This window comes from Ictidomys tridecemlineatus, chromosome 5 (genome assembly GCF_052094955.1).
Source record: "Ictidomys tridecemlineatus isolate mIctTri1 chromosome 5, mIctTri1.hap1, whole genome shotgun sequence".
NCBI lineage: Eukaryota > Metazoa > Chordata > Mammalia > Rodentia > Sciuridae > Ictidomys > Ictidomys tridecemlineatus.
The window spans coordinates 20,201,185-20,214,540 of NC_135481.1; the positions used below are offsets into that span (position 1 = coordinate 20,201,185).

The window sequence follows — 13,356 nt, forward strand, 5'->3', positions numbered from 1 at the left end:
ACACTTGAACACACAATTGCAGGAAATGACTTCCTTAATAGGACTCCTATAGCTCAGGAAATAAAACCCAAAATTAATAAATGGGAAGGCATCAAATTTAAAAGCTTTGGCATAGCAAAACAAACAATTAAGAGTGTGAAGAGAAAGCCTGCAGAACAGAAGAATGTCTTTCCTAGCTACTTTTCTGATATAAGATTGATATCCAAAATATATAAATAACTCAAAAAATTTGCCATCAAAAAAAAGAAAAATTAATCTAATCAATGAATGAACAAATGAACTAAACAGGCAATTCTCAAAATCAAGAAGACAAATGGCCAACAGATACATGAAAAAAATGCTCAACATCTTTAGCATTAGGGAAATGAAATCAAAACTACACTGAGATTTCATCTTATATCAATTAGAAAAGCAGCCATTAAGAATACAAACAACAGGGGCTGGGTTTGTGGCTAAGTGGTAGTGTGCTTGCCTAGCATGTGGGAAGTACTGGGTTCGATTCTCAGCACCACATACAAATAAATAAAATAAAGGTCCATCAAAACTAAAAAATATTTTTTTATAAAAAGAATACAAATAACAATAAATGCTGGAGAGAATGTAGAGAGAAAAGAGCACATTTACACTATTGATGGGATCGTAAATTAGCTTGATCATTATGGAAATCAGTATGGAGTTTCCTCAAAAGACTAGGTGTTTCAGTTAGCTTTTTCAGCACTATGACCAAAATACCTGACAAGAACAATTAGAGGAGGAAAAGTTTATTTTGGCTCACAGTTTCAGAGGATCTCCATCCACAGACAGCTAACTCCATTGCTCTGGGCCAGAGGTAAGACAGAAGAACATCATGGCAGAGGGATGAGGCAGATGAAAGCAGCTCAGGATATGGCCACCGGGAAGCAGAGGGACCTCTACTCATTGGGGACAATATGTAAACCCCAAGGCACACCCCCAGTGATCTCTTTCCTCCAGCCACATCCCACCTGCCTACAGTTACGTCCACTTAATCCTAATCCACAGATTAGGTTACACCTCTCATAATCAATTCACCTCTGAAAATTCTTGCATTGTTTCATGCATGACCTTTTGGGGGACACTTCATATCTAACACTAGGAATGGAACCACCATATGACTCAGTTGTACCACTCCTTGAAATTTATCCTGAAGAATTAAAGTTATCATACTATGTCAATAAATGCATATTCATGTTTATAGCAGCACAATAACAATATTCAAATTATGGAACCAGCCAAGGTGTCTGTCAATGATGAATGGATAAAGCAAATAAGGTATACACACACAATGGAGTTTTATTTGGCCATAAAGGAGGATGAAATTATGTTATTCACTGGTAAATGGATAGAAGTAGAAAACATCATGCCTAGTGAAGTAAGCCAAACTCAGAAAGTCAAAAGTCATATGTTTTCTCTCATATGTGGAAAATGCAGAGAAAAAAGGAAAAGAAAAGGTCAGGGAGATCTCATGAAAATAGAAAGGAGAATAGTTGAGGAGAGGAAGGGGACCAGGGGGAAGGAGGAAAGGAAAAGGGGAGGTCCTGGGGAATAAAATTGACCAAATTATAGCATTATATTATATGCACATATGAATATGTAACAACAATTCTTACTATTGTAACTATGTAACTATAACACACCAATAAAAAGAGTAGAAAAGAAATCACTGCTGGGGTAGAACCCTAGCATGGGCAGGGTTTGATCCTCAGCACCACATAAAAATAAAGGTATTGTGTTGTGTCCATCTACACCTAAAAAAATAAATATTTTTTAAAAAAGAAATCACAAAAAGAAAAATACCAACACAAAATAGAACAGCATACAAATATACAGTTAACTCCCACACACTCAGTGAGCTTTAACAATCATCAACTTTGTTTATATTCAGCCAAAATATATATTAAAAATTGGTCCTGATGTGTTTTCCCTATTCCACAAAATCTATAAGCATGGAAATAATTAGGCTAAGAAAACCTACAAATTTTACAGATGAAGAACAGGAGAGCAGCAGAGATTAAGCAACATGTCCAAGCTGGGCAGAAACAGAACTGATGCCTCTAAGCATGCTATGACACAGTTACTGAGAGTAGGAGAATAAACCATGCCTTTTACCTTATGGAATTCAACTCTGGCACACACAGGATCTGCAGAAGAGCCACCTGCCTCTTAGCCCAGAATATTTCATACACACCATTTGGGATCATGTGGTCCCACTCAGGACAGCCATGAGGAAACCAAACTAAAGGACTGCAGCTACTTCCTCCCATGCCAGACCCAACACCCCCAATCCTGGAGTCTCCAGGGACTACCATTGCAATTCAAATGGCTGAAGTTTCTACATTAGTTCCTTACATAGCACTTCCTATCCACCCCTCCCCCTGCCAAAAAAAAAAGAAAAGATCTATGAAGCAAACACAATGAATGAGGATTCCTGCAGTGAAGTCTGATAAGGTAAAAAGCCAACTACTCACCCCATCTTCCAGGCTCTTAGCATGGCCCCCCACAAGGTGGAAAAATAAAACAGCAAGGGGACTAAAACCCATACACTCTGCACACCTGCCACACAGACCCATGCTGAATATCACCAGACAAATTAAGAGACAAGACTGTGACACTTTAGAAAACTACACCAACACACCGCAGATGGACAATTGGCAAGGTTTTTGATTGGTTTGGTTTTTAAAGACTCACCTAAATTCTTAGTTTATGTAGAGTTGATTTCCCTGAAGATACCCTGAAGCAGACGAGAAGCCTTCAGCAGCAATACCTGAAACAATAATCAAAGTCATCAGAATCAAGTAATGCTGCAGACATCAGGCTTGGGGGGTTGGGACCTCAATCTATACATTTGGTCATTTCCTCCACACTAAGCATGAAAGGAAATAACTCAGGAAATAATGAATTTCCGCCACAACACATGGACTGGGAATTTGCTGTACCAACAGGGAATTGAGGTCCCAAGACACTTATTTCGAAGACCAAAATTATGTTACTGTTGGCAAAGAGGCAAGAACACATTTTTTTTCTTCTTCCCTGTGGTAAGAAGGCTTTATGACTTGAATTTAAACAAAAGCTAAATATATATATATTCCCCTTCCTGCACCCTCTCACCATATTAACAATCTCAGGCCCTGCACTCTCATTGTTTTTAAATTTGTTTGCATGAGCTCTTCTGGTTTTGTTCACTTTTTCCTACTCAGTTCCTCCAACATGTCTGTGGAACAGCCCCTTCTGGCTCCAGCTGTTCCTGTGTCCTCCCCAGTTCTGAGGCACTGGAAACACACTGTTTGATGACCTACCTCATGAAAATCCAATTTGAAGTAGAGAAACACCTCAGAATCAAGTGTACAAATCAACAAAACAACCCAGCCATAGTTAACAAACAGGACTCTGAGTGAGAACATTTATATAAACATCCAGAGTATTCACAGGAAACAGACCCAAGTACATGCAATCAAATCTGGGCAGGTATGAAAGAATTATGAATAAGTGATGTTGGTTAGCTATTAAGAGAGAGGGAAAATTTGAGTCTGTCCCTCTCTACTTGTGAAAAAAATAAACTCAAAATAGAATCAAATGAGGACTAGAAGAATATGTACTTGAATTATTATGAGGTTTTGTAATATAGGCATAAAAAAGGCTTTTAAGCATAACACCAAAATCTAAAACTATAAAAGATTGAAATATTGGCTGGCTACATTCTTTAAATTAAAGATTTTTAATTGAAACTATCATAAAAGGATAAAGAAACTAGGAAAAGTAGTGAATAGTTACATGTGAGGAATAAAAGGTTGCTTATCTCTCTTTGCTAAACTACCTTAAAATTAGTAAAGAAATTAATCTTCCTCTCAAAACGGACAAAGGAAATTTAAAAACTTTGTCATAAGAAATCGAATAGCAATGAAGATATGAAAAGATATCAAGTAACACTGAAGAAAAACAATGTTAGAAGATTCAAATCTTATTTTTTACCTATCAGGTTATTAAAGATGCCAATGACTGATGATAAATGTCTAATGTCAAGGACACCTTCATGGTGAGATTATAAATTAGGAAAGTCACTCTCTAGGCACTTGGACAACTAGGTCAGCATGTAAAATGGCATACATTTGATCCTGTACTCCTACTTAAAGATTCTTCACAAATCTAAAGGAGATAAACATGTACGGAGAAAGGTGGATATGCAAGTTACTGTTACAGAAAGAAAAACGTAAACACCAAAAAAGGCCTGCAAATAGGAGCAATGCTAAGTAAACTATAAACATTGCAAGTACTGATGGAAATCTTTTTATTGATATGAAAAGACAACCATGATATAATTTTTAGTGAACAAATACGTAATGACTATGTACACTATAATTCTGTGTGTGTTCACACACACACATGCGCACGATGGGCATGCATATGCATGAAAGAAGCGGGGTATTCTGGATGTCCAGACATGTCTAGAAGAATGTTTATCAAAATAGAAATCCTACTTATCAGAATTTTAGATGATTTGTACTTATACTGCTTGAATTTCAAGAGCATGAATTACTTTCCTAAAGAATAAACTTTGTAAATCTGTGCTCAAGAATTAAGTAATAACATTTCTACCTTCCATTAATCTTCCTTCCCCCTTGTCTTACCAAGAGTCATGACACTTGTATATTGCAGTGAACACCAATTGGGGGGTTCACTTTGTCACCTCCAGCTCCCCTTCACTCCTCAGGGTTACTTCATCCCCACCCTTAAGTTCCAACATTTCTGTATCCTTTTATTGTAAATCCATCTTCTTTCTCACTTAGGCTAACAGAATCTTACCTATGACCAAAAGAATCTCACCTGGTACCATGCTTCTCTATTTTCCATCTCCTCAATCATCCCATTATATTTGAAAACAAGTAAATCTTGTAAGCGTACGAATATAGATTTATGGTACCCATTTCAACTAATGTTTTTGACTGACAGCTAAAGTGACAGAAGCAAGAAGCTCAAAGCTAGTATAAAAAAGGGGGTGGGGACACCAAAAACCCTATTTCCAAGGCAGGTAATCATGTTTGACTAACAAGAGAATTGATTAAGAGACTATTTATATGAGAATAAAAACAAAGGAGACATAATTGACCAGAGGGGCCATTCCTATGCTTAAAACATTCTCTATTATAGTACACAAAACCACTTCACAGATTTATTTTTATTGAATTATATTTATACATGAAAAGATTTTTTCTATTGAGATTATAAAATACATAAATGTATTACCATAATGAGCCCATTAGGTTCACTTTATCTTCAGCAAAGAAATTTATTCTTCTCAATGCCTTATTTTTAAAGGTTCATGAGTTCCATATAATACATACATCCACATAATATCATAATTACAAACCTGGCTACAAAGCCATAATTCCTGATAGATGTACAAATCCCTTTATGGGTGTACAGGATGTAAAGCACAAATCTAATTAACCCCTTTCATCTGCTGGTGACTCCCTCTCCTCAAGAAAAGTTCCATAGAAGATAGACAAAGGACAAGAACCATGATCCAATTTCAGACATAAGCAATCATGACACTTATACTGAGTATTTGTGACTCCAGGGCACAACTCAAACAAACCCAGGAGCAACCCACGCCAGCAACCCATGGCTTCTGTTCTCAGTGCCAAGCAAGTCTATAGCTGGGACGAGATGAGCTAGGATTTATGGCACAAAATACTGCACTTAGGAATGACAATAGCATAATGTTAAGGGTAAGGTGCAAATCTGAGTTTGATCATTTACTATATTTGGCCTCTGTGTGCTTAACCTCTCTGTGCCTCAGTTTCCTTCTCTGTAATAATGCAAACCAAAGGGGCTGCTGTGAGCATTAAAGGAGATCATACAGCAACATTCAATAGCCCCAGAGTTTGTTTGAGCTCCAGCTCCGCAGGAGCAATGATGGAAACAGCTTGCAGCAGAAACTCATTGTTCATTGCCTGATCCTAACAAGGTCCCTAGAGAATGCTGAGATGAGCTATGTCTCCATGTAGGCCACACTTATCTATTTTAAATGCTTTTGTCTGTTTTTTTTTTTTTTTTGTTTTTTTTTTGCAGTGTAGGGATTGAACTCAGGGCTTTGCACATGTGAAGCAAGCACTCTGCCACTGAGCTACACCCCTTGTCCTAAAAGGCTTATTTTAAACATGGATAAGATGTTTTCAAGTAAATAGAAACTTGAAGCAGGATCTTGCTATTTAAAGGACTTGACTTAATGGAGCCTTCTCTGGATCATATGGCAGCTCCCCACTGTACCTTTGCTGGAGGATTTTAAGCAGCACAGGTAGATGTGATTAAAGTTAGCAAAAGCTACTTCCTAAAGTGCCAGTCACCAACAAGCAGGATATCAGGACAGGTAGGTAACTGCCCCTATATCCCACACCACCTCTTACCTGCTCCATGAATTTTAAGCACACCCTTTGGAATCCAAGTTTGCTGGCCTGGCCAGGTGTGGTGGTGCACACTTGTAATCCCAATGGCTTGGGAGGCTGAGGCAGGAGAAAGAGGATCACAAGTTCAAAGACAGTCTCAGCAACTTAGTGAGGCCCTAAGTAATTCAGCCAGACCCCATCTTTAAATAAAATATTTAAAAAGGGCTGAGGATGTGGTTGGTAGTTAAGCGCCCCTGAATTCAATCCCTGGTACTACTACTACTACTACTACTAATAATAATAATAATAATAATCAACACAAAAAGTTTTCTCATCTTCAGAGGAGAAATGATCATTCCTAGATATTTTGATGTTGTGGGGATGAATGATAGAGGACAGGTGGCATTCCTAGCAGGATGCCTGGAATCCAGGAAGTGTTTGGTAAAGGGTATACCTAAGATCATCACCTCAGTTTTAAAGAAACAAAACATGCTAAATAACCTGAAATTACAAGACACTCTTTCACCTTGAGAGTTTTATGGACTTTTGTTTTCCAGTCTTGGCTTAATTCTCACAGATAGGTGGATCCAAGTTGAACTACATCTGAAGAGCCTGCATGATATACGTGGCTGAAATCTCACTATGTTCCATAGACCCCAAGCCACCAAGATACATTCATTTTAAGATTTCATTAAAAGGCAGTCAGCAGTGTAAAACTGCACCCACACTTTACCTCAGTACCATCTGCATGAGCACAAAAATCAGCTCAAATTAACAAAATTGGTTTTAAAAGACAAGACCGAATAAAGCAAAGAAAATCCACTACATTTAGCTAAGGACAACAGAATATACTCTTGGCTTGAGTTACCACTTATGTTTGACACATTTATTATTAATCACTCAAAATCATAAAATCCCAGAAGTAAAGAAATAAACCAAAGAGTTCTTTAATAGCCTTACATAGATATGGGAAGATCTAAAGAGAAAAGAGAAGATTTGTAAACAAAATTCTCCCAACGTACTCCAGCTTCTACCAATTGCTGACAACATGTCTTATTTGTTTTTGCTGAAACCTTCAGAATGCTCTTATTCAAAGTGCAGCTCAATGAGCTTGGACCAGCTTTGCTAGGTCAGAATGTATCTGACTCCAAGGGGAGATGCCCAATTCTCTGCTCATGGCTGCCCCTCCCTCACTTTCCAGCTAGAGACTGAGTGCTGGGCCAGGGTCAAAAGAGCCTCAATGAGCAGTAAGCAGGCAGGATCCTCATCCAAACCTTCAGAGAAATCATGTCCTGTCTTGACCTTTGCAGATCCAAGAGAAAAGAAAGAGACCCATAGAAAAGCTCCAGAAATCTCTTTGTATTCTTCTAAAAAATTACATTGTAACAAACTCTATGGTGGGAGGAAGAGTTACCTGCAAAAAGGACTGGAAGTATAAATGCTGGTTAAGCAAAAAGAGTTTCTTAAGGCAGAACATTCTGGATGTGCTAATGTGGATTATGAGTAAATTGCTACCATAGCTTTCTCATACACATATCCCTTTATTTTTGTGGTCTGCATCTTGGGACAAGTGCCCTGTGCACCACTTAAAAATATTATAAATCATACTTTTATGCAAATCATTGTTAAAAACTCACTCGGCACCACCACACTAACAACTGAAGGACTAAGCACAATCCCTATAGTGATCAGTCAATGGTGCAAATATCAATGCAAAGTAGTGCAGAGCATGTGTTTTCCGGGCAGGCAAGAGAAGCCTACAATTATGCTGCTATATTCCCCTCTATCTTTATGTGCTTTCAATAATAGAATACTGAGGTGCCATGATTTCCTTATTGTTCTATATAATTTATAGTCCCCGCCTCTTAAAAATTAAAAAAAAAAACACTTAAAAATCAACTAGTAGTATGTATAACTAGAAGGTAAATTCCATGAGAACAAGGACAGAGCTATATCCCCAGTGCTGGATACAAGGATGCTCCACAAATATTTGATTAAAGAAATACAATGAATGAATAAGTTATTCCTAAATGTATCATTCACTCATTTTATTAACTGGCCCAAATATAACTTCTATAGTTCTATATTTTAACTTTGAAATGCTTATTCTAATTTCATATTTCTCAAAATCTGTTTATCCCAGTTTATTCCCAGCATATTCTCTCATCCTTTGCAATTCCCACAACAACAACAAAAAAAGGAGAAATATTTTTCTTTATGACTTCTGGGTTAGAAGAAACTGTCTCTAGACCATATTCAGTACATTATTACAGTCAATTATTTCCAACAAAAGTCTAATTAGCTAACATTTGAATGACTAGGAAATTCAACTCAGCAGAGCTATGCAGCGGGCCCCCTTCTTTGGAGGAAGGAAGCAAAAACATGCCTACCTTCTAAAAGGAGGCAACTCTACAAAAATAAGCTCTCATTATCAATTTCCTGGGGGAAAAAAACCCCACAGAATACATGTATCAAGAACTATCCTGTAAACCAGGCACAATGGTGCATGCCTATAATTCCAGTGGATCAATAGGCTGAGGCAGAAGGATCACAAGTTCAAAGCCAGCCTCAGCAACTTAACGAGACCCTAAGCAACTTAGGGAGACTCTATCTTGAAATAAAAAATAAAAAAGTCGGGGTATGTGGTTCAGTGGTTAAGTGCCCCTAGGTTCAATTCCCCAGTTCCAAGAAAAAGAAAAGAAATACCTTTATTGTTAATTTACACTTAATATTCTGAATAGTTAATTCTGAGATGTTGCAATACCTTCAAAGTGAACAAATAAAAACAAATATTTTGGCTCAACTTAATTCACTATGTTAAAATCTGGCAATGTATTTTAGAAAAATTTAAAACAATTTTTCTTTTTAGAGAGGTCAGAACAGGAAAAAGCCAGGAAATTAGAAATAGCATCAATTTCCTCCTTGTTAATTCAGAATATTAATTAGGGCAGTCTCTACCTCTAATTCCTCAAAGCTTTAAGGGGGCTCCTATTTAGCAATCCCCAACTTTTGACTGGGTTGCACCCTGGTGTATTGCAGCAACCTTACCAGTTCCACTGACTTGCCAGCTCCCTGCCATCACCAGAGTGAATTGGCTAGGGTGATCATTTGAGTTGGGTCTTCATTTCTTACAAAATCAAGGCCAACTCCCCAGGCTACAAGCATCTCCAATGCCCACTTAATCATCTGCTACCATCCTGCCATGGAAGTCTGTGCTCCAGCACCAATAAGCCCACACACCTTGTGCTCTGTACCCTCTTAGCTACACTTCCCTATAGGGGAATGCATACTCTTCTATGCCCAAATGGACGTTGAGATCCACCTGCTCCAGGGAAACTTTGTTTACCACATCTTAACTTCTGCACTTATAGTAATATGTTGGAATAATCTGTTTAGGTGTTTGCATTGCCCACTAGACTAGAAGCTCTCAGAGGGCAAGAATATGGCTTTCCAAACATTTCTATCCTCAGTCCAGAACATAACTCTAAGCACATATTTAGTGCTTAATAAATGTCTCAAGAATTTTAAAAATATGTTTTATACATTAATAAATACAAGAAACTGGGTATGGCACAGTCTCAAGAGGCTAGGGTGGAGCAGCAGATTCACAATGGGGTCAGGGGTATGCACATATGCTTACACATACAGCAGGCAATAGGAGGCCAAATTCTATGATCATCCTCCAGGCTACTTCAAGGCTCCAGCCAGAGCCCTTCTTCTCCTGTTCCTGGAGACTGACCAATTATTGACCCTCCTGCTACAAACCTGATATCTTTGGATAAGCTTCTCTTCTGTTGGATTTTGTCAATTGGGGAAATATGCCATTTCATAGTTATGCATTCTCCATCTCCAAAGGGGGAGTGGAGAAAAGTTAATCTGAGGTGTAACAACTGAACAATGGGAAAAAGACTCCCCTCTATAAGCTATTCCATCCCTGAACCCTAAAGGACATCTGTTATTCTCAGCCACTTGTTCCTTCCAATGTGGACCCTGTGGGAGCACAGGAAGTTCTCCAGAGCATCAACAGTGGAACCAGATGCACAGAAGTAGGCAAGTGTGGTTCATCGACTACGTGAGCATTTCTTTCAAGAAGGCAGAGTGACAGGTAAAAGTAAAAGGAACAAAAAGGCACATGTATAAATGGATCACTAATCAGTGCTAAAAAAAATCACTATGCAGAGCTATCAAGCCATAAAAACATAAAATTGAAAGAAGCCAATCTGAAAAGGCTACACATTGCATGATTCCAATGTCATAACCTTCTGGAAAAGGGAACAGTATGGAGACAGCAAATAGATCAGTGGTTGCCAAGGGTTAGGGAAAAGGAAGAGGTTATAGGCAGAGCACAGAGGACTCTCGGGGCAGTTTAATCTCTTCTGGAGGATATTACGAGGGTGGATTCATGTCATCATATTTTTGTCAAAAATCCATAAAGTGTACAACATCAAGGGTGACCTCTAATGTAAACTAGGGATTTTAGGTGATAATGACATGTTAATATAGGTTCGTCAGTTGTAATGAATGTACCACTTTAGTGTGGGATGTGATAACAAAAGAGACTGTTTGGGAACTCTCAATCCTTTCTATTTGATTTTTGTTCTGAACCTAAAATGGCTCTAAAAAAATTAAGGCCCTTAAAAAATTGGGGTGTGGGGAGTGGGTAGAGGTTAAATGAGAGAGATACTGCACATACCACCCAGGCACTGAGACTGGGGAACACTGTCTGGAGAACAGAAACTGGGAAAAGGTCTAGAGTGACCCAAGCTGGCTTGCTCTGGGAGCATCAATGGAGGATCTGGGGTGAGGTCACCTGCGTGTATGGCACACTTAGGTGGAACAGGGACTATGCACACAAGGCTGGCTCCACATTGCGAGAACTGACCCTCCCCAACTCTCATTCTTACTGCCACCCTGACCTTTAACACAAAGGCTCTTCCATACTAGCACCTTGGACATGCTCCAACAGTGACACAATACAACTGAAGGGCATGAAGAGTGAATCCAACTTTCTCAAGTGGTATATCATCTGGTTTTCCACACTGATGGAAACCCATCTTCTGTAATGAAACATCCCAGGTCCCCAGCAAGGGGAAGAAGGGGCATGCCCACAAATACCCAATCCCCCAGCCCTCAAAGCCTGATTTCCTGGATGCTGAGAGCCAACATACCACAATCTAAAACTGACCAGAAGAAAGAATCAAGGGGCATTGTGAAATTTTGTCAGCCCCCTGGCAGCCTATGACAAAGACAAGAATATGGAGTCCTTGAAGACAGTGATTTGGCTAATCAGGACCAAATAGATATTCAGGTATATATAATGTAGAAACAGGACTTGATTTTTATAAGAACAAACTTGTCACCATTTGGTCATGATTAACAGTTACTATAATCATCAAACTCTATAATTCAAAAGCAATTTCTCTGCCCTATGATCCCTTGTGAAATCTGGCCATCATAAACTGCCAACTGGTATGTTTTCCAAAAAACTAAATACCTCTCTTCTCTCCTCACATGACCAATGATTCTTTGCATATTCATTATGGTCCATTTTATTCAAAAACAAAACACCTCCCAGCAAATTGGACTGCTGTCATTGAAGCTTCATCCTCCTCTCCATATCCTATGAAAATGAATTCTTTGCCTTATGTCTCCTCCCTTCCATCTATGATCTGTCATCCCAAATCCCCACTTTTCTAAGAAGCTTACTGTCCCCCATGGTTTCCCCTAATCTTAGAGTTCTCTAAATTTTCATGGGTCTTAGAGGTTCCCCCACATAATTTAGCAATTAATTATGTCATGTTTTCTTTTACCCATTTCACCTACAGCATCATAAGACTCTGACAGGGAAGGAGCCTGGTGCCAGGTAACTAAGACCAGGGCAACCTGCTCCCTCACACTCAGGCTATGTGCACACGTGCAGCTGGAGTCCTGTGTGTTATACTCAGGCACGGAGCCTGGTGCCAGGTAACTAAGACCAGGGCAACCTGCTCCCTCACACTCAGGCTATGTGCACACGTGCAGCTGGAGTCCTGTGTGTTCACCTCCTTCCTCTGTAAAATGCAGCCATAGGGGCCTCCCTCACAGGCTGAGCACAACACACCCACCATTCAGATTGACCTTCCTATATCTCTTCAAGGCATTTTTGCACTGTGATTTAGCTAGTAAATGTTTTAAACTAATGTTTTCAGTTCATAGTGGTTTTCTTTGGGAGATGGGATTTCAGAATTCTTTTCAACTTCATGCACCATGTAAGCACCTAAAACTTAGTTTAAAAAGCCATATACATATGAACTAAAGACACTATTATAATGCAACCCTATGCACAGAGGGTCCCTGATTCAAGATACAAATTATAATTTTTGAACCTATGACAGTGCAAAAGCCATAAGCATTCAGTAGAAACTGTAGTTCCATTGTGGGATTTTCTTTTCCCAGGCTAGCGATATATAGTATGATGTTCTCTCCAGATGCCCAGTTGTAGGCTAACATAAGCAAAGAGCGTACTTAAGGTGGCGAGGCTAAGCTAGGATATTTGGTAGGTTAGGTGCATTAAAAGCTTTTGTGGCTTATGTCATTTTCAACCTAGGATGGGTTCATCAGCACAAAACCCCATCATGAGGCCGAGCAGCATCTGTACTCGTCACGCAGCCTCAGCAATGATCAAGTCCTGACCAAGTCTTCCATCAAGACCTCCTTTTATTTCTTCTCCGGACCTCACTGGAGGTTATTTTGAAGCAAGAATCACATATCATATGACTTAAGAATGACTATAAGAATAATATTTTTAAATATGAAAAGATACAGATTTGACTTTTATCAAATAAAGTTGTAGGTATCTTGTTTTCTCTGTTCCCTGCTGTACACTTTCTTAAAAGTAAGTCACACAAACATTACTGCCTGATCTCTGTAGAACTTTAGGATGTTTCCCAGCCATGGTCCCTAGGGATCAGAAGAA

General features: G+C 38.9%; 1 protein-coding gene across 5 annotated transcripts in view; it reads right to left on the reverse strand.

Annotated features, from left to right (window-relative positions):
* Positions 1 to 13,356, reverse strand: part of Tln2 (talin 2) — a 405,316-nt gene that overhangs the window by 245,520 nt on the left and 146,440 nt on the right. For 4 of the 5 annotated variants that reach the window (XM_078049521.1, XM_078049522.1, XM_005316644.5 and 1 more), the window contains exon 3: positions 2,707 to 2,782. The exons of the other annotated variant lie outside the window; for it this stretch is intronic. The gene's annotated coding sequence lies outside the window, so the exon portion shown is untranslated. The remainder of the gene's footprint in view (positions 1 to 2,706; positions 2,783 to 13,356) is intronic. 5 annotated transcript variants of the gene reach the window in all.